Genomic DNA, 25,550 nt, shown 5'->3' on the forward strand with positions numbered 1-25,550 from the left:
GTTCCACAAATAAGTGAAACCATATGATAATTGTCTTTCTCTGTTTGACTTATTTCTTTTTTTTTATTCTTATGTTAATCCCCACACATTACATCATTAGTTTTAGATGAAGTGTTCCATGATTCATTGTTTGTACATAACACCCAGTGCTCCATGCAGAATGTGCCCTCCTCAGTACACACCACCAGGCTAACCCATCCTCCCACCCCCCTCCCCTCTAGAACCCTGTTTGTTTTTCAGAGTTCCATCGTCTCTCATGGTTCGTCTACCCCTCCGATTTCCCCCACTTCATTCTTCCCCTCCCGCTACCTTCTTCATCTTCTTAACATATATTGCATTATTTGTTTCAGAGGTACAGATCTGAGATTCAACAGTCTTGCACAATTCACAGCGCTTACCAGAGCACATGCCCTCCCCAGTGTCTATCACCCAGTCACCCCATCCCTCCCACCCCACCCCCCACTCCAGCAACCCTCAGTTTGTTTCCTGCAATTAAGAATTCCTCATATCAGTGAGATCATATGATACATGTCTTTCTCTGTTTGACTTATTTCACTCAACATAATACCCTCCAGTTCCATCCACGTCGTTGCAAATGGCAAGATCTCATTCCTTTTGATGGCTGCATAATATTCCATTGTATATATATACCACCTCTTCTTTATCCATTCATCTGTCGATGGACATCTTGGCTCTTTCCACAGTTTGGCTATTGTGGACATTGCTGCTATAAACATCGGGGTGCACATACCCCTTCGGATCCCTACATTTGTATCTTTGGGGTAAATACCCAGTAGTGCAATTGCTGGATCGTACGGTAGCTCTATTTTCAACTTTTTGAGGAACCTCCATACTGTTTTCCAGAGTGGCTGCACCAGCTTGCATTCCCACCAACAGTGTAGGAGGGTTCCCCTTTCTCCGCATCCCCACCAACATCTGTCGTTTCCTGACTTGTTAATTTTAGCCATTCTGACTGGTGTGAGGTGGTATCTCATTGAGGTTTTGATTTGGATTTCCCTGATGCCGAGCGATGTTGAGCACTTTTTCATGTGTCTGTTGGCCATTTGGATGTCTTCTTTGGAAAAATGTCTGTTCATGTCTTCTGCCCATTTCTTGATTGGATTCTTTGTTCTTTGGGTGTTGAGTTTGATGAGTTCTTTATAGATTTTGGATACTAGCCCTTTATCTGATACATCAATTGCAAATATCTTCTCCCATTCTGTCGGTTGTCTTTTGGTTTTGTTGACTGTTTGCTTTGCAGAAGCTTTTTATCTTGATGAAGTTCCAATAGTTCATTTTTGCCCTTGCTTCTCTTGCCTTTGGCGATGTTTCTAGGAAGAAGTTGCTTCGGCTGAGGTCAAAGAGGTTGCTGCCTGTGTTCTCCTTTAGGATTTTGATGGACTCCTGTCTCACATTGAGGTCTTTCAACCATTTGGAGTCTATTTTTGTGTGTGGTGTAAGGAAATGGTCCAGTTTCATTCTTCTGCATGTGGCTATCCAATTTTCCCAACACCATTTGTTGAAGAGACTGTCTTTGTTCCATTGGACATTCTTTCCTGCTTTGTCAAAGATGAGTTGACCATAGAGTTGAGGGTCCATTTCTGGGCTCTCTATTCTGTTCCATTGATCTATGTGTCTGTTTTTGTGCCAGTACCATGCTGTCTTGATGATGACAGCTTTGTAATAGAGCTGGAAGTCTGGAATTGTGATGCCGCCGGCTTTGCTTTTCTTTTTTAACATTCCTCTGGCTATGCGGGGTCTTTTCTGGTTCCATACAAATTTTAGGATTATTTGTTCCATTTTTTTGAAAAAAGTGGATGGTATTTTGATGGGGATTGCATTGAATGTGTCGATTGCTCTAGGTAGCATTGACATCTTCACAATATTTGTTCTTCCAATCCATGAGCATGAAATGTTTTTCCATTTCTTTGTGTCTTCCTCCATTTCTTTCATGAGTATTTTATAGTTTTCTGAGTACAGATCCTTTGCCTCTTTGGTTAGATTTATTCCTAGGTATCTTATGATTTTGGGTGCAATTGTAAATGGGATCGACTCCTTAATTTCTCTTTCTTCTGTCTTGTTGTTGGTGTATAGGAATGCCACTGACTTCTGTGCATTGATTTTATATCCTGCCACTTTACTGAATTCCTGTATGAGTTCTAGCAGTTTTGGGGTGGAGTCTTCGGGGTTTTCCACATAAAGTATCATATCATCTGCAAAGAGTGAGAGTTTGACTTCTTCTTTGCCAATTTGGATGCCTTTGATTTCTTTTTGTTGTCTGATTGCTGTGGCTAGGACTTCCAATACTATGTTGAATAGCAGTGGTGATAGTGGACATCCCTGCCGCGTTCCTGACCTTAGGAGGAAAGCTCTGTTTTTCCCGTTTGAGACTGATATTCTCTGTAGGTTTTTCATAGATGGCTTTTATGATATTGAGGTATGTACCCTCTATCCCTATACTCTGAAGTTTTGATCAAGAAAGGATGCTGTACTTTGTCAAAAGCTTTTTCTGCATCTATTGAGAGGATCATATGATTCTTGTTCTTTCTTTTGTTAATGTATTGTATCACATTGATTGATATCCGGATGTTGAACCAACCTTGCAGCCCAGGGATAAATCCCACTTGGTCATGGTGAATAATCCTTTTAATGTACTGTTGGATCCTATTGGCTAGTATTTTGGTGAGAATTTTTGCATCCATGTTCATCAGGGATATTGGTCTGTAATTCTCCTTTTTGATGGGGTCTTTGTCTGGTTTTGGGATCAAGGTAATGCTGCCCTCATAAAATGAGTTTGGAAGTTTTCCTTCAATTTCTATTTTTTTGGAACAGTTTCAGAAGAATAGGTATTAATTCTTCTTGAAATGTTTGGTAGAATTCCCCTGGGAAGCCATCTGGGCCTGGGCTTTTGTTTGTTGGGAGATTTTTGATGACTGCTTCAATTTCCTTAGTGGTTATAGGTCTGTTCAGGTTTTCTATTTCATCCTGGTTCAGTTTTGGTAGTTGATACATCTCTAGGAATGCCTCCATTTCTTCCAGGTTATCTAATTTGCTGGCATAGAGTTGCTCATAATATGTTCTTATAATTGTTTGTATTTCTTTGGTGTTGGTTGTGATCTCTCCTCTTTCATTCATGATTTTGTTGATTTGGGTCCTTTCTCTTTTCTTTTTGCTAAATGTGGCCAGGGGTTTATCAATCTTGTTAATTCTTTCAAAGTACCAGCTCCTAGTTTTGTTGATCTGTTCTACTGTTCTTTTAGCTTCTATTTCATTGATTTCTGCTCTGATCTTTATTATTTCTCTTCTCCTGCTGGTTTTAGGCTTTATTTGCTGTTCTTTCTCCAGCTCCTTTAGGTGTAGGGTTAGGTTGTGTACTTGAGACCTTTCTTGCTTCTTGAGAAAGGCTTGTATTGCTATATACTTTCCTCTTAGGACTGCCTTTGCTGCATCCCAAAGATTTTGAATAGTTGTGTTTTCATTTTCATTGGTTTCCATGTATTTTTTTAAATTCTTCTTTAATTTCCTGGTTGACCCATTCATTCTTCAGTAGGATGCTCTTTAGCCTCCATGTATTTGAGTTCTTTCCGACTTTCCTCTTGTGATTGAGTTCTAGTTTCAAAGCATTGTGGTCTGAAAATAGGCAGGGAATGATTCCAATCTTTTGGTACTGGTTGAGACCTGATTTATGACCTAGGATGTGATCTATTCTGGAGAATGTTCCATGGGCACTAGAGAAGAATGTGTATTCCGTTGCTTTGGGATGGAATGTTCTGAATATGTCTGTGAAGTCCATTTGGTCCAGTGTGTCATTTAAAGTCTTTATTTCCTTGTTGATCTTTTGCTTAGATGATCTGTCCATTTCAGTGAGGGGGGTGTTAAAGTCCCCCACTATTATTGTATTGTTGTCAATGTGTTTCTTTGCTTTTGTTATTAATTGCCTTATATAATTGGCTGCTCCCATGTTAGGGGCATAGATATTTACTATTGTTAGATCTTCTTGTTGGATAGATCCTTTAAGTATGATATAGTGTCCTTCCTCATCTCTTATTACAGTCTTTGGTTTAAAATCTAATTTGTCTGATATAAGGATTGCCACCCCAGCTTTCTTTTGGTGTCCATTAGCATGGTAAATGGTTTCCTACCCCCTGACTTTCAATCTGGGGGTGTCTTTGGTTCTAAAATGAGTCTCTTGCAGACAGTGTATCGATGGGTCTTGTTTTTTAATCCAGTCTGATGGCCTGTGTCTTTTGATTGGGGCATTGAGCCCATTTACACTCAGGGTAACTATTGAAAGATAGGAATTTAGTGCCATTGTATTGCCTGTAAGGTGACTGTTACCGTAAATTGTCTGTGTTCCTTTCTGGTCTATGTTGCTTTTAGGGTCTCTCTTTGCTTAGAGGACCCCTTTCAAGATTTCCTGTAGGGCTGGTTTTGTGTTTGCAAATTCCTTTAGTTTTTGTTTGTCCTGGAAGCTTTTTATCTCTCCTTCAATTTTCAATGACAGCCTAGCTGGATATAGTATTCTTGGCTGCATATTTTTCTCATTTAGTGCTCTGAATATATCCTGCCAGTCCTTTCTGGCCTGCCAGGTCTCTGTGGATAGGTCTGTTGCCAATCTAATGTTTCTACCCTTGTAGGTTACATATCTCTTCTCCCGAGCTGCTTTCAGGATTTTCTCTTTGTCTCTGAGACTCATAAGTTTTACTATTAGATGTCGGGGTGTTGACCTATTTTTATTGATTTTGAGAGGGGTTCTCTGTGCTTCCTGGATAATCATGCCTGTTTCCTTTCCCAAATTAGGGAAGTTCTTTGCTATAATTTGCTCCATTATACCTTCTGCCCCTCTCTCTCTTTCTTCTTCTTCTGGGATCCCTATTATTCTAATGTTGTTTTGTCTTATGGTATCGCTTATCTCTCGAATTCTGCCCTCGTGATCCAGTAGTTGTTTAACTCTCTTTTTCTCAGCTTCTTTATTTTCCATCATTTCATCTTCTATATTACTGATTCTCTCTTCTGCCTCATTTATCCTAGCAGTTAGTGCCCCCATTTTGGATTGCACCTCATTAATAGCCTTTTTGATTTCTACTTGGTTGGATTTTAGTTCTTTTACTTCTCCAGAAAGGGTTTCTCTAATAACTTCCATATTTTTTTCAAGCCCAGCTAGTATCTTTAAAGTGATGATTCTGAACTCTAGATCTGACATCGTACTAATGTCCATATTGAGTAGGCCCCTGGCAGTCGGTACTACCTCTTGTTCTTTTTGTTGAGGTGATTTTTTCCGTCTTGTCATTTTGTGCAGAGGAGAATAGATTGAGAGAACAAAATGCTAGCAGAGTAACAATGTCCCCAGAAAATATACTCTAAACAAATCAGAAAAGACCTGAAGCAGTGGGAAAAGAAAGGGAAAGAGAGAAAAAAGAAAAAGAAAAAAAAGAAAAAGATAAAGATAAAAACAAAAACAAACAAAACAAAACAACAACAACAACAACAACAACAACAAAACCAGAATGTGATCAAATATGATTACGCTGGTATATAGATCAGTGCCACACACTAGATTTGGGGTGTATTTTGGTCTTTTAGAAGAAAGTGCCTCCCAAAATTTTAAAGAAAGAAAAACTTATATATGTACAAAAATAAGGGTTGATATGATGAAGGGATGGAATATGACTGTAAAGATGGAAATTATAAAAAATTTTATAAAAGGAATTGATAAGAAGTTGTTTGAAAAAAGAAAGAAGAGGATTTAAAAAAAGAAAAAAAAAGGGAGAGGATGTGATCAGGCAGGGGAATAGAAAACACCATATACTAGAGATTTAGGGTATATTTTAATCTGTTAGAAGAAACTATCTCAAAATTTTAAAGAGAGAACAACTTATATATATAAGCCGAAAATAAGGGTAACTACTATGAAGGGATAGAATATGACTCTAAAAATGAGAAATAAATTTTTTTTTTAAAAAAAGAGATTGATAAGATGTTGGTTGAAAAAGGGAAAAAGAAAAATCCAAAAAGAAACAAAAAGAAAAAAAGACAGTTAAAAAAATTAACTTTGAAAGACTAAAGAATCAGGGTAAAAAAGTCATGAATTCTATGTGCAGTAGTCCCCTAGCGCTGGAGTTCTGCCGTTCTCATTGATCGGTAAACTAGGTCTTGGCTGGCTGTTCTCGCTGATCTTCTGGGGAGGGGCCCGTTGCCGTGGTTTCCAAATGTCTCTGCCGGAGGCGGAATTGCTCCGCCCTTGCCCCCTCCCGGCTAAGTAATCTGCTCGGGTTTGCTCTTGGGAGCTTTTGTTCCCTGCAAGCTCTCCATACAGCTTTGGAGGACGGGAGTGAAAATGGGGGCCTCCCAATCTCCACCCTGGAGGAGCCGAGAACTCGGGCCCTGCTCCTCAGTGCGCCCCCAGAGAAAAGCAGTCAGTCACTCCCGTCTCCCCGGTCTCTGGCCACACTCCGTGCTCACCCGGCCTGTGACCGCGCGTTTCTGTCTCTGGCACCCGACCCCGGGCGGAGTCTCCAAACCCAGCAGATCCCTGCGGTGCACTCCCGCGTGCCTCCTCCCCGGGGAGGAAGGTGAGCCTCCCTGGATCTGCCGCTTGTTGGGTCCCTGCTGGAGGAGCAGGGGCCTGACTGTGCCGCGGATCACGGTTTATGGCAACCCCGAGCTGAGAGCCCGCGCCTGGGCTCCGCCTCTGCAGTGGCTTCCCTGCTCCGTTACCTGGGAGCTCTGCCGCACTCAGGCACCCCCGGTCTTTCTGTGACCCCGAGGGTCCTGAGACAACACTGTCCCGGAGGGTTCCACCCCCCGCTTAGCCACCAGGGTGACGTCTCTCGGCGGAGCAGACTTTTAAAAGTTCCGATTTTGTGCTCCGCGGCTCTATCACTTGCCAGAAGCGGCCGATGGAGGCCCCTCCTCCGCCGTCTATCCTCCCGAATATTGCCTCGGATTCACTTCTCTGCACGTCCTACCTTCCAGAAAGTGGCGCTTTTCTGATGAGAGAGTTGTTGCTCTTCTTTTCTTCAATCTCCTGTTGAGTTTGTAGGTGTTCAGAATGGCTTGATCCCTATCCAGCTGAATTCCTGAGAGGAGACAAAATCCAGGTCTCCTACTCCTCTGCCATCTTGCTGATTGGCCTCTGTTTGACTTATTTCACTTAGCATAATCCCCTCCAGTTTCATCCATGTCGATACAAATGGTGGGTATTCATACTTTCTGATGGCTGAATACTATTCCATTGTATATATGGACCACATCTTCTTTATCCATTCATCTGTTGAAGGACATCCCAGCTCCTTCCACAGTTTGGCTATTGTGGACATTGATGCTATGAACATTGGGGTGCATATGGCCCTTCTTTTCACTACATCTGTGTCTTTGGGGTAAATACTCAGTAGTGCAATTGCTGGGTCATAGGGTAGCTCTATTTTTTGAAAGCTTGTTAGCCATGTTAAAAATGTATCCACTACCATCTATCTGTCCCTAGGATATGAAGTTGTTCCTTTGGGCTCACTTCTCAGCATCATGTGCTATATTTTAAGATTAAACTATGTCTGAAAAGTCAACACAGACATCTGTTATTATCTCTTAACATTAAAATGTGACTTTGTACCTGGAACAAAAACCCTAGGCTCATGGGGAACCTGTGTGGAATAAGGCAGAAATGAGGAAATCATTAATCAGCTCAGTGAACTAAACAATGTGGTGAAGCAGTAGAGGAATTTGGAACAAGAACTCTGTCCCCACCCTGTTGGCTCCCACCAAAGCCCCCTGTGTGCTCAGCCTTCATGCTTTGACTGCCCATCTGTGGGATGGGCCTGATGGAGGCCCCTCTATGCAATAGAGTATGAGGGCTGGACAGTGTAGGTATGCAGAGCCTTTGGAACTTGAGCGGCACACCGAAAGTCCTGCGTAAGTGTTCCCTAATAAAATGAATAATTTTTCAAAGCCAACCATGTAGCATTTTTCAATCTCTCTCTGACTGACCCTCCCACCTCCCTCTTATATGGGTCCTGTGACAATAATGGGCCCACCCAAATAACACAAGATAGTCTCCCTGTCTTAGAGTTCCTAACTTTATCACACATTCAAAACCCCTTCTTCATGTAAAGTAGCATAATCACGGGTTCTGGGATTAGGATGTGTGTGCCATCTTACCCACCATGAAGCACTAGCAAAACCATTGACAGACAAATCACAAACTGAGGAGGACCAGCTGCCCCATTCTGAAAGTTGCCTGCCTTTTTCCTGACCATATCTACACAGGGGGTAATATTACTTCTAGCAGAAAAAGATAAGAAAATGTCTTTTCATTTGCTTTGGGGATTTAAAGTTGAGAGAACGCCTAGGAAAATTCTAAAGTACTCAAAAGTGATGAAAAACAGTTGGGAGGGAGAGTGGGGGCTGTTGGGGTGTAAGTGTTTAACTGATCCAGGTAGCAGCAGTTGATTATCAACAGGCTTGGGTTGCTTCCTGGTCAGCACATTCCAAAATGCATCCATGCTGTGTGGTTTCCCAAGCCCCAGCTCTTACGAGTCTTGCTGTCTCCTTAAGGGCAAGCATGGACTGCCAGGTAAAACTACCTTGAAAATTAGTCTTAGCTTAAGAAACCCTCCACTGATCTGAACCACCTTTGGCAGAACAGGAAGAGAAAGGGTGGGGTGGACAAGGGAAAGAAGGAATGTCTTGGTCTGTTCTCTTTGCTGTTACAAGGTGCCATAGACTGTGGTTTATCACCAACTGAAAGGTGTGGAGGCTGTAAGTCCACAATCAAATGCCAGCAGAGCGGGGTTCTGGTGAGAGCAGATGGCTTTTGGGTCATAGATTGCTGACTTCCTGCTGTGTTCTCATGTATAGAAAGAGAGCTAGCTAGCTCTCTGGCTCTTCTCCTAAGGGCACTGGTTCCATTCATGGCCTGGTCAGCTTCCAAAGGCCCTGCCTCCTAAGACCATCACGTTGAGAATAGGGCTTCAACATAGGAATTCTGGGGGATGCAGACATTTAGTCTATAGCTTTCCATTCCTAGCTTCCCAAAATTCATATCTTCCCACATGTAGAATACACTGATTCCATCCCAGCAGCCTCAAAGTCTTACTGCTTGCAGTCAGCATTTAAGTCCAAAATCTAGTCTCCCCTAAATATCCACTAAATCAGATGGGGGTGAGACTGGAGGCACTGTTTCTCCTCAAGCAAAACCTCTCTCCAGCTGTTACCCATGACACCAAATGAGTTATGTGATGGGGCAGGCGCCTGATAGACACTCCCATGGCAAAAGGGAGAAATGGTAAGGAAAGGAGGGGTGGCGGGTCCCAGGACGTCTAAAGCCCAGCATGGCAAATTATAGGATCTCAACACCTGAGGAGAATCCTGTCTGGCTTGAGGCTCTGCCCTCCAGAACCACTGGGGTGGAGATCCTGTCCCTGAACCTCTGCTGGGTAGGGGTCATGCCCCGGGGCATCCCCAGGCATCCTGGCCCCAAGGACTTCAGGCAGAGGATGTCTGGCTTGTGAAAACAAGGTGATAGTCCCCCTTGAAACTGAAGAGGTGGCTCTGGTAATCTCTGAGTGGACTTCAGGGTCATGCTTCCCTTGCTTTGAAGTACCACACTCTTCACTGCTGAAAAGCTCTATTATTTCAGCTGGTAAAATCCAAGTCCAACAGCCTCCCTTCCTTCCCATCTCTTTCCCCCTCACCTGGTTCCCACCCTGCAAACCTCCCTACCAAAGGATCACTTGGCCACACCTTTAAGTGCTCTCTTCTGAACATGCTGTCTCTCTCTCTTTTTGCAATAAGGATAGGATAAGAATTTCCAACAGATTTTTGCTTAATAATTCCATCTTCAAGTCACTTCTCTCTCCTTGTACTTCCTATGAGCAGTCAGGAAGGACCTGTCTGTTCTGCCAGTACATTGTTTAGACACCTGCTCAGCTATGTATCCAGTGTCATTGCTTTCAAGTTCTGCCTTCCACAAAACAATGCAACTCAGACACAATTCAATCAAGTTCTTTTCCAGCTTGTTATAAGAATTGCCTTTTCTGCATTGCCAAGTGAGTGTGTTCCTCATTTCTGTCTGGAGCCTTATCAGATCAGTCTTTATGGTCCATGCTTCTGACATTTCATACATGATTACTTTTGAATGCTCTAAAAAGACAGAACCTCTCTCTAGAGCTCTCCCCACTTCTGTACCATTACCAGCATCACCTTTAAAAGTCCCCGTGCTGTGGACTGAATGTCTGTGTCTCTTCAAAGCTCACATGTCGAAGCCCTAAATCTCAGGTGATAGTATTAGGAGGTGGGACCTTTGGGAAAGGCTTAGGTCAGGAGGGCAAAGCCCTCATGAGTGAGACCAGTGCCCCTATAAAAGGGACCCCACAGAGCTGCCTTTCCTCTTCTACCACATGAGGGCACAGCATAAAGGTGGCCTTTAGTGAGGAAGCAGGTTCTCACCAGACACTGTATCCACTGCCCTGATGTACAATTCTTTTTATACAGAGATTCATTCCTTAAAAGTTTGGTAGAATTAATCTGGGTGTGCTACCTTTTGATTTAGAAAGTTATTAATTATTGATTTAATTTCTTTAATAGAGATATGTCTATTCTTTTTTTTATTATGTTCAATTAGCCACTGTATAGTACATCATTAGTTTTTTTTTTTTAAAGATTTTATTTATTTATTTGAGAGAGACAATGAGATAGAGGATGAGAGGGGGGAGGGTCAGAGGGAGAAGCAGACTCCCCGCTGAGCAGGGAGCCCGATGCGGGACTCGATCCCAGGACTCCAGAATCATGACCTGAGCCGAAGGCAGTTGCTCAACCAACTGAGCCACCCAGGCGCCCCATCATTAGTTTTTGATATAGTGTTCAATGATTCATTAGTTGCATATAAGTCTATTCCTACCATTTTTTTTTCTTCTTGTTTTAGTTGGGCAGATAGTGTTTTCAAGGAATTGGCCCATTCATCTAGTTTACCATGTTTGTGACATAGAGTTGTTCGGTATTCCTTGATTATCCTTTTAACTTCCATGACATCTGTAGTGATCATCTCTCTTTCATTTTTGATTCTATTTGCATCCTCTTACTTCTTTTTTTTTTTAAGACTTTATTTATTTATCTGAGACAGAATGAGAGAGACAGAGAGCACATGAGAGGGGGGAGGGTCAGAGGGAGAAGCAGGCTCCCTGCTGAGCAGGGAGCCCGATGCGGGACTCGATCCCAGGACTCCAGAATCATGACCTGAGCCGAAGGCAGTCGCTTAACCAACTGAGCCACCCAGGTGCCCCTGCATCCTCTTACTTCTTTTCTTAGTTAGATTTTATTGGTCTTTTCAAGGAACCGCCTTTGCTTTTGTTGATTTTCTCTATCGATTTACTCTTTCAAATTTGATTGATTTCTGCTCTAATTAATATTATTTCTTTTCTCTGCTTACTTTGGCTATAATTTGCTCTTACTTTTCTATTTTCCTAAGGTGGGAACTTAGGTCACTCATTTTAGGTCTTCCTTCTTTCTAGTCTGCACGCTCAGTGCTTTCAGTCACCCTCTATGTGCAGCTTTCAGTACATTTCACAGATTTTGATAAATTGTGTTTTCAGTTTCATTCAGTTTAAGATATTTTAAAATTTCTTTTGATTTATTCTTTGATCCATGTATTATTTAGAAATATATTGTGTAATCACATATTTTGGGATTTTGCAGTTACTCTTCTCTTATGGACTTCTGCTTAATTCCATTGTGGTCTGAGAGCAGACATGGTATGACTTCTATTCTTTTAAATATGTTAAGGTGTGGGAGTTCCTGGGTGGCTCAGTCAGTTGAGCATCCGACTCTTGGTTTTGGCTCAGGTCATGATATCACGGGTCATGAGATCTAGCTCCACCTCAGGCATCATGCTCTGCAGGGAGTCTGCTTGAGATTCTCTCTCTCCCTCTCCCTCCCACTGCTCTCTCTCTCTCTAAAATAAATAAATAAATCTTAAAAAAAATAAAGTGGGTTTGTTGTAGACAACATATAGTTGGGTCCTATTTTTTGATCATTATGACAATCTCTGTCTTACTTGGTGCATTTACACCACTGACATTCAAAGTGATACTTGATATAGCTGGATTAATATCTACCATATTTATTACTGTTTTCTATTCATTGCCTTTGTTCTTTGTTCCTATTTTTATCTTCCACTCTTTTACTATCTTTTTCTTAGTTTTAATTGAGTATTTTACATAATTTCCTTTCCTTTCCTTTCTTAGCTAATCACTTATACTTCTTTTTTTCCAAGTTTTTATTTAAATTCCAGCTAGTTAACAAAAGCACAATACTAATTTCAGGTGTAGAGTTTAGTGATTTAACACTCACATACAAAACCTGCTGCTCATCACTATGGTGCCCTCCTTAAGCCCATTGCCTGTTTAACCCATGCCCCCCCACCTCCCCTCTAGTAACCATCAGTTTGTTCTCTATAGTTAAGAGTCTATTTCTTATTTTGCCTCTCTTTTCTCCCCCATGTTCATTTTTTTCCCTTAACTTCCACATGTGAGTGAAATCGTATGGTATTTGTCTTCCTCTGACTTTATTTTGCTTAGCAAAATACTCTCTAGCTCCTTCAATGTCATTTCAATTGGCAAGATATCATTCTTTTTTATGGCTGAGTAATATTCCACTGTACATATATACCATATCAGTTGATAAATATTTGGGCTTTTTCCATAATTTGGCTATTGTTGACAATGCTACTATTAACAAAGTGCAACATCCATTCATGATAAAAACCCTCAACAAAGTAGGGTTAGAGGGAACATGCCTCAACATCATAAAGGCCATATGCAGAAAATCCACAGCTAATATCATCCTCAATGGGGAAAAACTGACAACCTTTCCCTTAAGGTCAGGAACATGACAGGATGCCCACTCTCACCACTGTTGATCAATATAGTACTAGAAGTCCTAGCCTCAGCAATCAGACAATAAAACGAAATAAAAGGTATTCAAATTGGCAAGAAGAAGTCAAACTTTCACTATTTGCAGATGCCATGGTACTCTATATAGAAAACCCAAAAGACTCCACCAAAAAATTGCTAGAACTGATACAGGAATTCAGTAAAGTCACAGGATACAAAATTAATGTAGATTTCTATCTGTTGCATTTCTCTATACCAATAATGAAGCTGCAGAAAGAGAAATCAAGGAATCAATCCCATTTGCAATTGCACCAAACATAAAATACCTAGCAATAAACCAAACCAAAGAAGTAAAAGATCACTACTCTGAAAATTAAGAAATAATTTACAGTGGTTGCCTGGGAGTTTGCATTTACAACTACTCTAAATCCTCTTTAAAGTAGTAGTATACCACTTGACAGGCATAACAAATTCCTAATTCCTTCTTCCCTCGTATTATCATTGCCATTCATTTCACCTACATAAAAGCATATATATATATTATATAAATATATTATGTATAATATATATTCTCCCTTACATTATATGTAATTATATAGATCCAAGTTTCTGATCTATATTATTTTCATCCTTTTAACATTTTCTGCAATGTAGGTCTACTGGAAACAAATACCCTTGATTTTTGTTTATCTGAGAAAGTATTTCTCCTTCACTTTTGGAGGATAATTTTGCAGGATGCAGCATTCTAGGTTCGTGGGTTTTTCTCTCAACACATTAAATATTTCATTCCACTCTGGTTCCCTGCCTGGTTTCCGAGAAGTTGGACATAATTCTTATCTCTGTTCTGCTGTAGGTAAGATTTTTTTCCCCCTGACCCTCTTTCAGGATTTTTCCTTTACTTTTGATTTTCTACAGTTTGAATATGATATATGATATTCCTAAATGTAGTGTTTTTGGCACTTATCCTGCTTGGTGTTTTCTGAGATTCCTGATTGGTGTCTGACATTAATTTGGGGGAAATCTCAGTTATTATTGTTTCAATGTTTTTTCTGGTCCTTTCTCTCTTTTCTCTCCTTCGGGTCTTCCCATTACATGTATGTTACATATTCTATAGTTGTCCTACATCCTTGGATATTCTGATACTTTTTTCCAGTCTTTGTTATCTTTGCTTTTGTTTTTTTGATGATGCTATTGATATATTAACTAACTCATAGATTCTTTCTGCAGCTATGTCCAGTCTACTAATGAGCCTATCAAAGGCATTCTTCATTTATGTTATAGTAATGTATATATATGGCATTTCTTTTTTGGTTCTTTCTTAGGATTTTCACCTCTCTGCTTACATTGCCCACCCCTTCTTGCATACTGTCTGCTTTATCTCTTAGGACCCTTAGCATATTATTATTATTATTTTGTAGTTTTTAATTTTATTATATTATGTTAGTCACCATACATCATTAGTTTTTGATGTAGTGATCCACGATACATTGTTTTCCTATAACACCCAGTGCTCCGTGCAGTACGTGCCCTCCTTAATACCCATCGCCGGGCTAACCAATCCCCCCTCCCCCCTCCCCTCTAAAACCCTGTTTGTTTCTCAGGTCCATAGTCTCTCATGGTTCATTTGTCCCTCCAATCCCACCCCCCCCATTTTTCCCTTCCTTCTCCTAATGTCCTCCATGTCATTCCTTATGTTCCACAAATAAGTGAAACCATATGATAATTGACTTTCTCTGCTGGACTTATTTCGCTTAGCATAATCTCCTCCAGTCCCACCCATGTTGATGTAAAAGTTGGGTATTCATCCTTTCTGATGGCTGAGTAATATTCCATTGTATATATGGACCAAATCTTCTTTATCCATTCATCTGTTGAAGGGAATCTCAGCTCTTTCCACAGTTTGGCTTTTGCAGACATTGCTGCTATGAACATTGGGGTGCATATGGCCCTTCTTTTCACTACATCTGTGTCTTTGGGGTAAATACCCAGGAGTGCAATTGCTGGGTCATAGGGTAGCTCTATTTTTAAATTTTTGAGGCACCTCCACACTGTTTTCCAAAGTGGTTATACCAACTTGCATTCCCACCAACAGTGTAAGAGGGTTCCCCTTTCTCCACAACCTCTCCAACATTTGTTGTTTCTCTCCCTGTCCATTTTGGCCATTCTAACTGGTGTAAGGTGGTATCTCAATGTGGTTTTGATTTGGATTTCCCTGATGGCTAATGATGATGAACATTTTTTCATGTGTCTGTTAGCCATTTGTATGTCTTCTATGGAGAAGTGTCTGTTCATCTCTTCTGCCCACTTTTTGACTTGATTATTTGTTTTTTGGGTGTTGAGTTTGAGAAGTTCTTTATAGATCTTGGATACCAGCCCTTTATCTGTAGTGTCATTTGCAAATATCTTCTCCCATTCTGTGGGTTGCCTCTTTGTTTTGTTGACTGTTTCCTTTGCTGTGCAGAAGCTTTTTTATCTTGATGAAGTCCCAAAAGTGCATTTTTGCTTTTGTTTCACTAGCTTTTGGAGATGTAACTTGAAAGAAGTTGCTGTGGCCGATGTCAAAGAGGTTACTGCCTATGTTCTTCTCTAGGATTTTGATGGATTCCTGTCTCACATTGAGGTCTTTCATCCACTTTGAGTTTATCTTTGTGAGTGGTGTTAGAGAATGGTTGAGTTTCATTCTTCTGCATGTGGCTGTCCAATTTTCCCAGCACCATTTATTGAAGAGACTGTCTTTTTTCCATTGCATGTTTTTTCCTGCTTTGTCAAAGATTATTTGACCATAGAGTTGAGGGTCCATATCTGGGTTCTCTATTCTGTTCCATTGGTCTGTATGTCTGTTTTTGTGCCAATACCATGCTGTCTTGGTGATCACTGATTTGTAATATAGCTTGAAATCAGGCAACGTGATGCCCCCAGCTTTGTTTTTCTTTTTCAACATTTCCTTGGCGATTCGGGGTCTTTTCTGATTCCATACAAATTTTAGGATTGTTTGTTCCAGCACTTTGAAAAATGTCTTTGGAATTTTGATCAGGATGGCATTGAAGGTATAGATTGCTCTGGGTAGCATAGACATTTTAACAATGTTTATTCTTCCGATCCATGAGCATGGAATATTTTTCCATCTTTTTGTGTCTTCCTCAATTTCTCTCATGAGTGTTTTGTGGTTCTTAGAGTATAGATCCTTTACCTCTTTGGTTAGGTTTATTCCGAGGTATCTTATGGTTTTTGGTGCTATTGTAAATGGAATCGTTTCTTTAATTTCTCTTTCCACAGTTGCGTTGTTAGTGTATAAGAAAGCAACTGATTTCTTTGCATTGATTTTTGTATCCTGCCACATTACTGAATTGCTGGATGAGTTCTAGTAATTTGGGGGTGGAGTCTTTTGGGTTTTCCACATAAAGTATCATGTCGTCTGCGAAAAGAGAGAGTTTGACTTCTTCTTTGTGCCAATTTGAATACCTTTTATTTCTTTTTGTTGTCTGACTGCTGTTGCTAGGACTTCTAGTACTGTGTTGAACAACAGTGTTGAGAGTGGGCACCCTTGACGTGTTCCTGATCTTAAGGGAAAGGCTCTCAGCTTTTCCCCATTGAGGATGATATTTGCTGTGGGTTTTTCATAGATGGATTTTATGAGCTTGAGGAATGTTCCCTCTATCCCTATACTCTGGAGAGTTTTAATCAGGACAGGATGTTGTATTTTGTCAAATGCTTTTTCTGCATCAATTGAGAGGACCATATGTTTCTTCTCCCTCCTCTTATTAATGTGTTCTATCACATTGATTGATTTGCGAATGTTGAACCACCCTTGCATCCCGGGGATAAATCCCACTTGGTCGTGGTGGATGATCCTTTTAATGTATTGTTGGATCCTATTAGCTAGGATTTTGTTGAGGATTTTGGAATCCATATTCATCAGGGATATTGGTCTGAAATTCTCCTTTTTGATGGGGTCTTTGCCTGGTTTGGGGATTAAGGTAATGCTGGCCTCATAGAATGAGTTTGGAAGTTTTCCTTCTGTTTCTATCTTTTGAAACAGCTTCAGTAGAATAGGTATTATTTCTTCTTTGAATGTTTGGTAGAATTCCCCAAGGAATCCATCAGGCCCTGGACTCTTGTTTTTTGGGAGGTTTTTGATCACTGCTTCAATCTCGTTACTGGTTATTGGCCTATTCAGGTTGTCAATTTCTTCTTGTTTCAGTCTTGGCAGCTTATAGGTTTCCAGAAAGGCCTCCATTTCATCCAGATTGCTCAGTTTATTGGCATATAGTTGTTGATAATAATTTCTAATAATTGTTTCTATTTCCTTGGTGTTAGTCGTGATCTCTCCCCTTTCTTTCATAAGTTTATTAATTTGGGTCCTTTCTCTCTTCTTTTGGATAAGTTTGGCCAGTGGTTTATCAATCTTATTAATTCTTTCAAAGAACCAACTTCTAGTTTTGTTGATCTGATCTACTGTGTTTTAGGTTTCTAATTCATTGATTTCTACTTTAATTTTAATTATTTCTCTTCTAATGCATGGCTTAGGCATCGTTTGTTGCTTTTTCTCTAGTTCTTTAAGGTGTAGAGTTAGTTGGTGAATTCGAAATTTTTCTATTTTTTTGAGTGAGGCTTGGATGGCTCTGTATTTCCCCCTTAGGACTGCCTTTGCAGTATCCCATAGGTTTTGGAGTGATGTGTTTTCATTCTCATTGATTTCCACGAATTGTTTAAGTTCTTCTTTGATTTCTTGGTTGACCGAAACATTCTTGAGCAGAGTGGTCTTTAGCTTCCAAGTGTTTGAATTTCTGCCAAATTTTTTCTTGTGATTAAGTTCCAGTTTTAGAGCATTGTGGTCTGAGAATATGCAGGGAATAATCTCAATCTTTTGGTATCGGTTGAGACCTGATTTGTGACCCAGTATATGGTCTATTCTGGAGAAAGTTCCATGTGCGCTCGAGAAGAATGAGTATTCTGTTGTTTTAGGGTGGAATGTTCTGTAAATATCTATGAGGTCCATCTGGTCCAATGTATCATTCAAAGCTCTTGTTTCCTTGTTGATTTTCTGCTTAGATGATCTGTCCATTGCTGAGTGGAGTATTGACGTCTCCTACAATTAATGTATTGTTATCAATATGACTCTTTATTTTGGTTAACAGTTGGCTTATGTAGATGGCTGCTCCCATGTTGGGGGCATAGATACTTACAATTGTTAGATCTTCTTGTTGGATAGATCCTTTAAGAATGATATAGTGTCCTTCTGTGTCTCTTATTACAGACTTTAGTTTAAAATCTAATTTGTCTGATATAAGAATTGCTACCCCAGCTTTCTTTTGAGGTGCGCTGGTATGGAAGATAGATCTCCATCCCTTCACTTTCAGTCTGGATGTATCTTTAGGTTCAAAATGAGTCTCTTGTAGACAGCATATGGATGGGTCCTGTCTTTTTATCCAATCTGCAACCCTGTGCCGTTTTATGGGAGCATTTAGGCCATTCACGTTGAGAGTGATTATTGAAAGATATGAATTAATTGTCATCATGTTGCCTGTGAAGACGTTGTTTTTATAGATTGTCTCCATAAATTTCTGTTCTATATCACTCTTGGAGTCTTTCTCCTTTTATAGAACCCCCCCTTAATATTTCTTGCAGGGCCGGCTTAGTGGTCACATATTCTTTCAACTTCTGCCGGTTGTGGAAGCTCTGCATCTCTCCATCTATTCTAAATGACAGCCTTGCTGGATAAAGTATTCTTGGCTGCATGTTCTTCTCATTTAGTACCCTGAATATGTCTTACCAGGCCTTTCTAGCTTGCCAGGTCTCTGTGGATAGGTCTGACGTTATTCTGATGTTCCTTCCTCTGTACGTAAGGAATCTCTTTCCCCTAAGTGCCCTTAAGATCGTTTCCTTGGTTCTAAGATTTGCAAGTTTTACTATTACATGCCGGGGTGTTGGCCTGTTTTCCTTGATCTTAGGAGGGGTCCTCTCTGCCTCTAGGACTCGAATGTTTGTTTTATTCCCCAGATTAGGGAAGTTCTCAGCTACAATTTGCTCAAATACATCTTCTAGTCCTCTCTCTCTCTCCACTCCCTCCGGAATTCCAATTATTCTGATATTGGAACGCCTCATGGTGTCACTTATTTCTCTGATTCTGTTTTCATGGATTCTGAGTTGTTTTTCCCTGGCCTCCTCTTTTCCCTTTTTATCTATTATACTGTCTTCCAGATTGCTTATTCTCTCTTCTGTCCCAGTTACCCTAACTGTTAGATTATCTAGATTGGATTGGATCTCATTGATAGCATTTTTAAGCTCTGCCAATTCACCTTTTATTTCTGCCCTTAGAGACTCTATGTTGCCATTAATTGATTTCTCCATTCTAGCCATTGTCTTCACAATTGCTAGCCTGAATTCCAGCTCTGACATCTTGGTTATGTCTGCATCCATTTGTAAATCTGCAGCATAAGTCATAATCTCTGAGTCTTTTCTGTTTTGGGGGCTCCTCCTCCTAGTCATTCTGTTGATGGGTGTTTGAGGGAATGTATAGAGTCCAAATTATTGACCAGAACCCAAGCAAGATGCACCTCTTTTCTTGGGACCTTAGGGTTGCTGGTCTCTTGTTTTCCCAGCCTGTCTTCTGCAGGAGGGGCCTCCCGCGCTGTTACTCAGGCAACCCTGTTTGGGCGGAGTTGCCCTGAGCCCCTGTGGCGGGGGATGGGCTCAGTGGGAATCAGTCTTTGGGGCTTTTGTTCTCTGGCGCCTTTCCCTGGCGGTTTTCTGCATCTCTTCCGTGAGTCAGAGCAGAAGAGACCGTTTCCAACCCTCTGCCTCAGAGCAGAGAGACCGCAGTCTGTTCTTCAGTGAGCTCCCCAGGACACACCGACTCCATTTCTGTCTGTGCTGCTATAAACTGCAGTGTCCTGGGTTGTGCGCCCCTCTGCAGCGCCCCCAGTCCTGCCTCCAGGTCAGAGCACGTCTCTGCCCTTTGTGCTTCTAAAACCACCAGCTGCTCCCAATTCATGTGCGCGTGACTCCGCTGCTTGGGGTTTCCACCCCCGGGGGTTGCAGTTCACCAACGGGACCCCCGGCGCGCCGGGTTTCCATCTTGGAGGCTGCGGTTCGCGTGCGTGCGACCCCGCCGGTCTGGTCCTCCACCCCGGGGGCTGCCCTAAAGTCCTTTCCTGATGCTACCAGTCTGCGAGTCTGTGCCCCATCCGCAGCGCGCAAGGCTGTCACTCACCAGCGGTGTAGGATCCCCACGGCCAGGCACCCTCCCGCCGCCATTTATCCTCCGATATCTGCCCGCAGAATCACGTACCTCAAAACCAACCGCCTGCGATATTCTGTTTGTAGAGATCCAGATCTTCTTACATCTCAGGCCTGTTTCGCAGGTGCTCAGAGTGGTCTGGTAGTTATCCAGCTCAATTCCGGGGACCAGTTGAAATAGGGTCCCCTACTCCTCCGCCATCTTTCCCCTCCCCCACCCTTAGCATATTAATTGTAGTTGTTTTAAATTCCTGGTCTGCCCATGCCAATATCCCTCCCTGTCTGGTTCTGATGCTGTTCTGTGTCCTCAGACTGTTTTTTGCCTTTTGGTAAGCCTTCTGTGCATTGATTTTATATCCTGCCAGTTTGTGAATTCCTGTATGAGTTCTAACAATTTTGTGGTGGAGTCTTTTGAGTTTTCCACATAGAGTATGGTGTTGTCTGCAAAGAGTGAGAGTTTCACTTCTTTGCTGATTTGGATGCCTTTTATTTCTTTTTGTTGTCTGATTGCTGAGGTTAGGACTTCTAGTACTATGTTGAACAATAGTGATGAGAGTGGGCATCCTTGTCATGTTCCTGACCTTAAGGGAAAAGCTCTTAGTTTTCCCCCATTAAGAATGATATTCGCTGTAGGCTTTTCTAGATGGCTTTTATGATATTGAGGTATGTTCCCTCTATCCCTACATGGCAGAGAGTTTTTTTAATCAATAAAGGATGCTGTATTTTGTCAAATGCTTTTTCTGCATCTATTGAGAGGATCATATGGTTCTTGTCCTTTCTTTTATTAATGTGATGTATCACATTGATTGATTTGCAAATGTTGAACCACCCTTGCAGCCCAGGAATAATTCCCACATGGTCATGGTGAATAATCCTTTTAATGTACTGTTGGATCCAATTGGGTAGTATCTTGGTGAGAATTTTGACTTCCTTGTTAATCAGGAATTTTGGTCTGTAATTCTCCTTTTTGATGGGGTCTTTTTCTGGTTTTGGGATTAAGGTAATGCTGGCCTCATAGAATGAGTTTGGAAGTTTCCCTTCCATTTTTATTTTTTGAAACAGATTCAGAAGAATAGATATTAATTCTTCTTAGAATTCCCCCGGGAAGCCATCTGGTCCTGGACTCTTGTTTTTTAGGAGATTTTTGATTACTGCTTCAATTTCCTTGTTGGTTATGGGTCTATTAAGGTTTTCTATTTCTTCTTGTTTCAGTTTTGGTAGTTTATAGGTTTCTAGGAATGCATCTATTTCTTCCAGATTACCTAATTTGTTGGCATTTAGGTACTCATAATATGTTCTTACAATTGTTTGTATTTCCCTGGTGTTGGTCATGATCTCTCCTCTTTCATTCAAGATTTTATTAATTTGGGTCCTTTCTCTTTTCTTTTGGATAATTCTGGCCAGAGGTTTATTGATCTTACTGATTCTTTTGAAGAACCATCTTCTAGTTTCATTGATGTGTTCTACTTTTCTTCTGGTTTCTATTTCGTTGATTTCTGCTTTAGTCTTTATTATTCTCTTCTCCTGATTGGTTTAGGCTTTATTTGCTGTTCTTTCTCCAGCTCCTTTAGGTGTAAGGTTAGCTTGTGTTTTGAGATTTTTCTAATTTTTTGAGAGAGGCTTGTATTGCAATGTACTTCCCTCTTAGGACCACCTTTGCTGTATCCCAAAAGTTTTGAACTGATGTGCTTTTATTCTCATTAGTTTCCATGAATTTTAACAATTCTTCTTTAATTTCCTGGTTGGCCCATTCATTCTTTAGTAGGATGCTCTTTAACCTCAAAGGGACTGAGTTCCTTCCAACTTTCCTCTTGTGATTGAATTGAAGTTTCAAAGCACTGTGATCTGAAAATATGTCAGGGAATAATCCCAATCTTTTGGTACCAGTTGAGACCTGATTTGTGACCCAGTATGTGATCTATTCTGGAGAATGTTCCATGTGCCTTTGAGAAGAATGTGTATTCTGTTGCTTTAGAATGGAATGCTCTGAACATATGTGTGAAGTCCATCTGGTCCAGTGTTTCATTCAAAGCTCTTGTTTCTTTGTTGATCTTCTGCTTAGATGATCTGTCTATTGCTGTGAGTGGGGTGTTCAAGTCCCCTACTATTATTGTATTATTATCAATGTATTTCTTTAATTTTGTTATTAATTGGTTTATACAATTGGCTATTTCCAAGTTAGGAGCATAAATATTTATAATTGTTAGATTTTCTTGTTAGAAGGGATAGACCATTTAAGTTTGACATAGTGTCCCTCTTCATCCCTTACTATAGTCTTTGGTTTTTTTTTTTAATTTAATTTAATTTTATTATGTTATGTTAGTCACCATACAATACATCATTAGTTTTTGATGTAGTGATCCATGATTCATTGTTTTTGTATAACACCCAGTGCTCCAGGCAGTCTTTGGTTTAAAATCTAATCTGTCTGATATGAGGATTGCTACCCCAGCTTTCTTTTGGAGGTCTATTAGCATGATAAATGGTTTTCCACCCCCTCAGTTTCAGTCCGGAGGTGTCTTTAGATCTAAAATGAGTCTCTTGTAGACAGCATATGCATGGGTCTTGCTTTTTTATCCAATCTGATACCCTGTGTCTTTTGATTGGAGCATTTAGCTCATTTATGTTCAGAGTAACTATTGGAAGATAAGAATTTAGTGCCATTTCATTACCTGTAAAGTCCCTGTTCCTGTATATTGTCTCTGTTCCTTTCTGGCCTATGTTACTTTTGGGCACTCTCTTCACTTATAGGATCCCCTTTAATATTTTTTGCAGGACTGGTTTAGGGATCACAAATTCTTTAATTTGTTTGTCCTGGAAGCTCTTTATCTTTCCTTCCATTCTGAATGACAACCTTGCTGGATAAAGTATTCTTGGCTCATGTTTTTCTCATTTAGTACCCTGAATATATCATGCCAGCCCTTTGGGGCTTGCGAAGTCTCTATGGATAGGTCTGCTGCCAATCTAATGTTCCTACCCCTGTAGGTTAAGAACCTGTCTTGAGCTGCTTTCATCTGAAGCTGCAAGCTTCACTATTATATTTTGGGGTGTTGATCTATTTTTATTTATTTTGAGGGGTTTCTCTCAGCCTCTTGGACTTTAATGCCTATTTCTTTCCCCAGATTAGGGAAGTTCTCAGCTATGATTTGCTCAAATATACCTTCTGTCCCTCTTTCTCTCTCTTCTTCTTCTGGGACCCCTATAATTCTAATATTGTTTCACTTTATGATATTGCTGATTTCTTGAAGCTTCCCCTCATGGTCCATTAGCTGTTTTTCTCTCATTTCCTCAGCTTCCTTCCTTTCCACCATCTTGTCTTCTATGTCACTCTCTCTTTCTTCTGCCTCATTTACCCTAGCTGTTAGAGCATCTATATTAGATTGCATCTCAGTTAAAGCATTTTTCATTTCAGCCTGATTAGATTTTATTTCTACACTAAGAGATTTTTCTGGTGTCTTTTATGTTTTTTTCAAGCCCAGATAATAACTTTATAATCATCATCCTGAATTCCAGCTCTGGCATTTTACTTATATCCATATTGATTAGATCTGTGGCAGAGAGTATTACCTCAGGTTCTTTCTTTTGTGTGAATTCCTCCTTATAGTCATTTTGTTCAGAGAAGAATGGATGAACAAGAGAACAAAATAAAAAATATCAACCACAACCAAAGCAAAATACACACTAGCCAAATCTGAAGAGGTCAGAAACCAAAAAAGATAAGAAAAATGAAAAATAAAAAATAAAAGGAAAAAAAGAGAATATAATTTCCTAGGTGGACAAAACAGGTTGATCTACTTGGTCCTGGGTGTATTTTGGGCCTGTTCTTTAGAAGACACTAAATCCCAAAATTGTAAAGAAATCAAAATTTATATAAAAATAAATTGAATACAGTGGAAGGATGTAAAAAATGAAGAATATATCTATAAAATGTAAATATAAAAATAAACGTTAAAAATGACTTAAAAACAAAGAGTTGGTAAAATAAGAGAATAGTTGAGATGCCCCAGTCTTTTTTTTCCAACATTCTCCTGGTGATTTGGTGTCTTTTCTGGTTCTATGCAAATTTTAGGAATGTTTATTCCAAAGCCTGACTTCAAGCTATATTACAAAGCTGTGATCATCAAGACAGCATGGTAATGGCACAAAAATAAACACAGATCAGTGGAACAGAAGAGAGAACCCACAAATGGACCCTCAACTCTTTGGTCAACTAATCTTCAACAAAGAATAATATCCAATGGAAAAAGACAGTCTCTTCAATAAATGGTGCTGGGAAAATTGGATAGCCATATGCAGAAGAATGAAACTGGACCATTCTCTTACACCATACACAAAGATAAACTCAAAATGGATGAAAAACCTCAATGTGAGACAGGAATCCATGAAAATCCTAGAGGAGAACAAAGGCAGCAACCTCTTCAACATTGGACACAGCAACTTCTTGCAAGACACATCTCTAAAGGCAAGGGGAACAAAAGCAAAACTGAACTTTTGGGACTTCATCAAGATAAAAAGCTTCTGCACAGGGACACCTGGGTGGCTCAGTCATTAAGCGTCTGCCTTCAGTTTAGGTCATGATCCCAGGGTCCTGTGATTGAGCCCCACGTCAGGCTCCCTGCTCAGCAGGAAGCCTGCTTCTCCCTCTCCCACTCCCCCTGCTTGTGTTTCCTCTCTCTGTCAAATAAATAAATAAATAAAATCTTTTAAAAAAAGCATCTTCACAGCAAAGGATACAGTCAACAAAACTAAGAGGCAACCCGTGGAATGGGATAAGATATTTGCAAATGACATAAGGGCTGGTATCCAAGATCTATAAAGAACTTCTCAAATTCAACACCCCAAAAACAAATAATCCAGTCAATAAATGGGCAGAAGACATGAACAGACACTTCTCCAAAGAAGACATACAAGTGGCTAACAGATGCATGAACAAATGTTCAACATCACTTGCCATCAGGGAAATACGAATCAAAACCACAATGAGATACCACCTCACACCAATTAGAATGGCAAAAATGAACAAGATAGGAAACAACAAATGTTGGTGAGGATGTGGAGAAAGGGGAACCCTCTTAGGCTGTTGGTGGGTATGCAAACTGGTATAGTCACTCTGGAAAACAGTGTAGAAGTTCCTCAAAACATTAAAAATAGAGCTACGCTATGACCCAGCAATTGCAGTACTAGGTATTTACCCCAAAGATACAGATGTAGTGAAAAGAAGGGGCACCTGCACCTCAATGTTCATAGCAGCAATGTCCACAATAGCCAAACTGTGGAAGGAGCCAAGATGCCCTTCAACAGATGAATGGATAAAGAAGATGTGGTTCATATATACAATGGAATATTATTCAGCCATCAGAAAAGATGAAAACCTACCATTTGCATCAACATGGATGGAACTGGATGAGATTATGCTAAGTGAAGTAA

Source organism: Mirounga angustirostris, unplaced genomic scaffold (genome assembly GCF_029215605.1).
Source record: "Mirounga angustirostris isolate CCGP_5_RB_7025 unplaced genomic scaffold, mMirAng1.0.hap1 SCAF_6, whole genome shotgun sequence".
Classification (NCBI taxonomy): Eukaryota; Metazoa; Chordata; class Mammalia; order Carnivora; family Phocidae; genus Mirounga; species Mirounga angustirostris.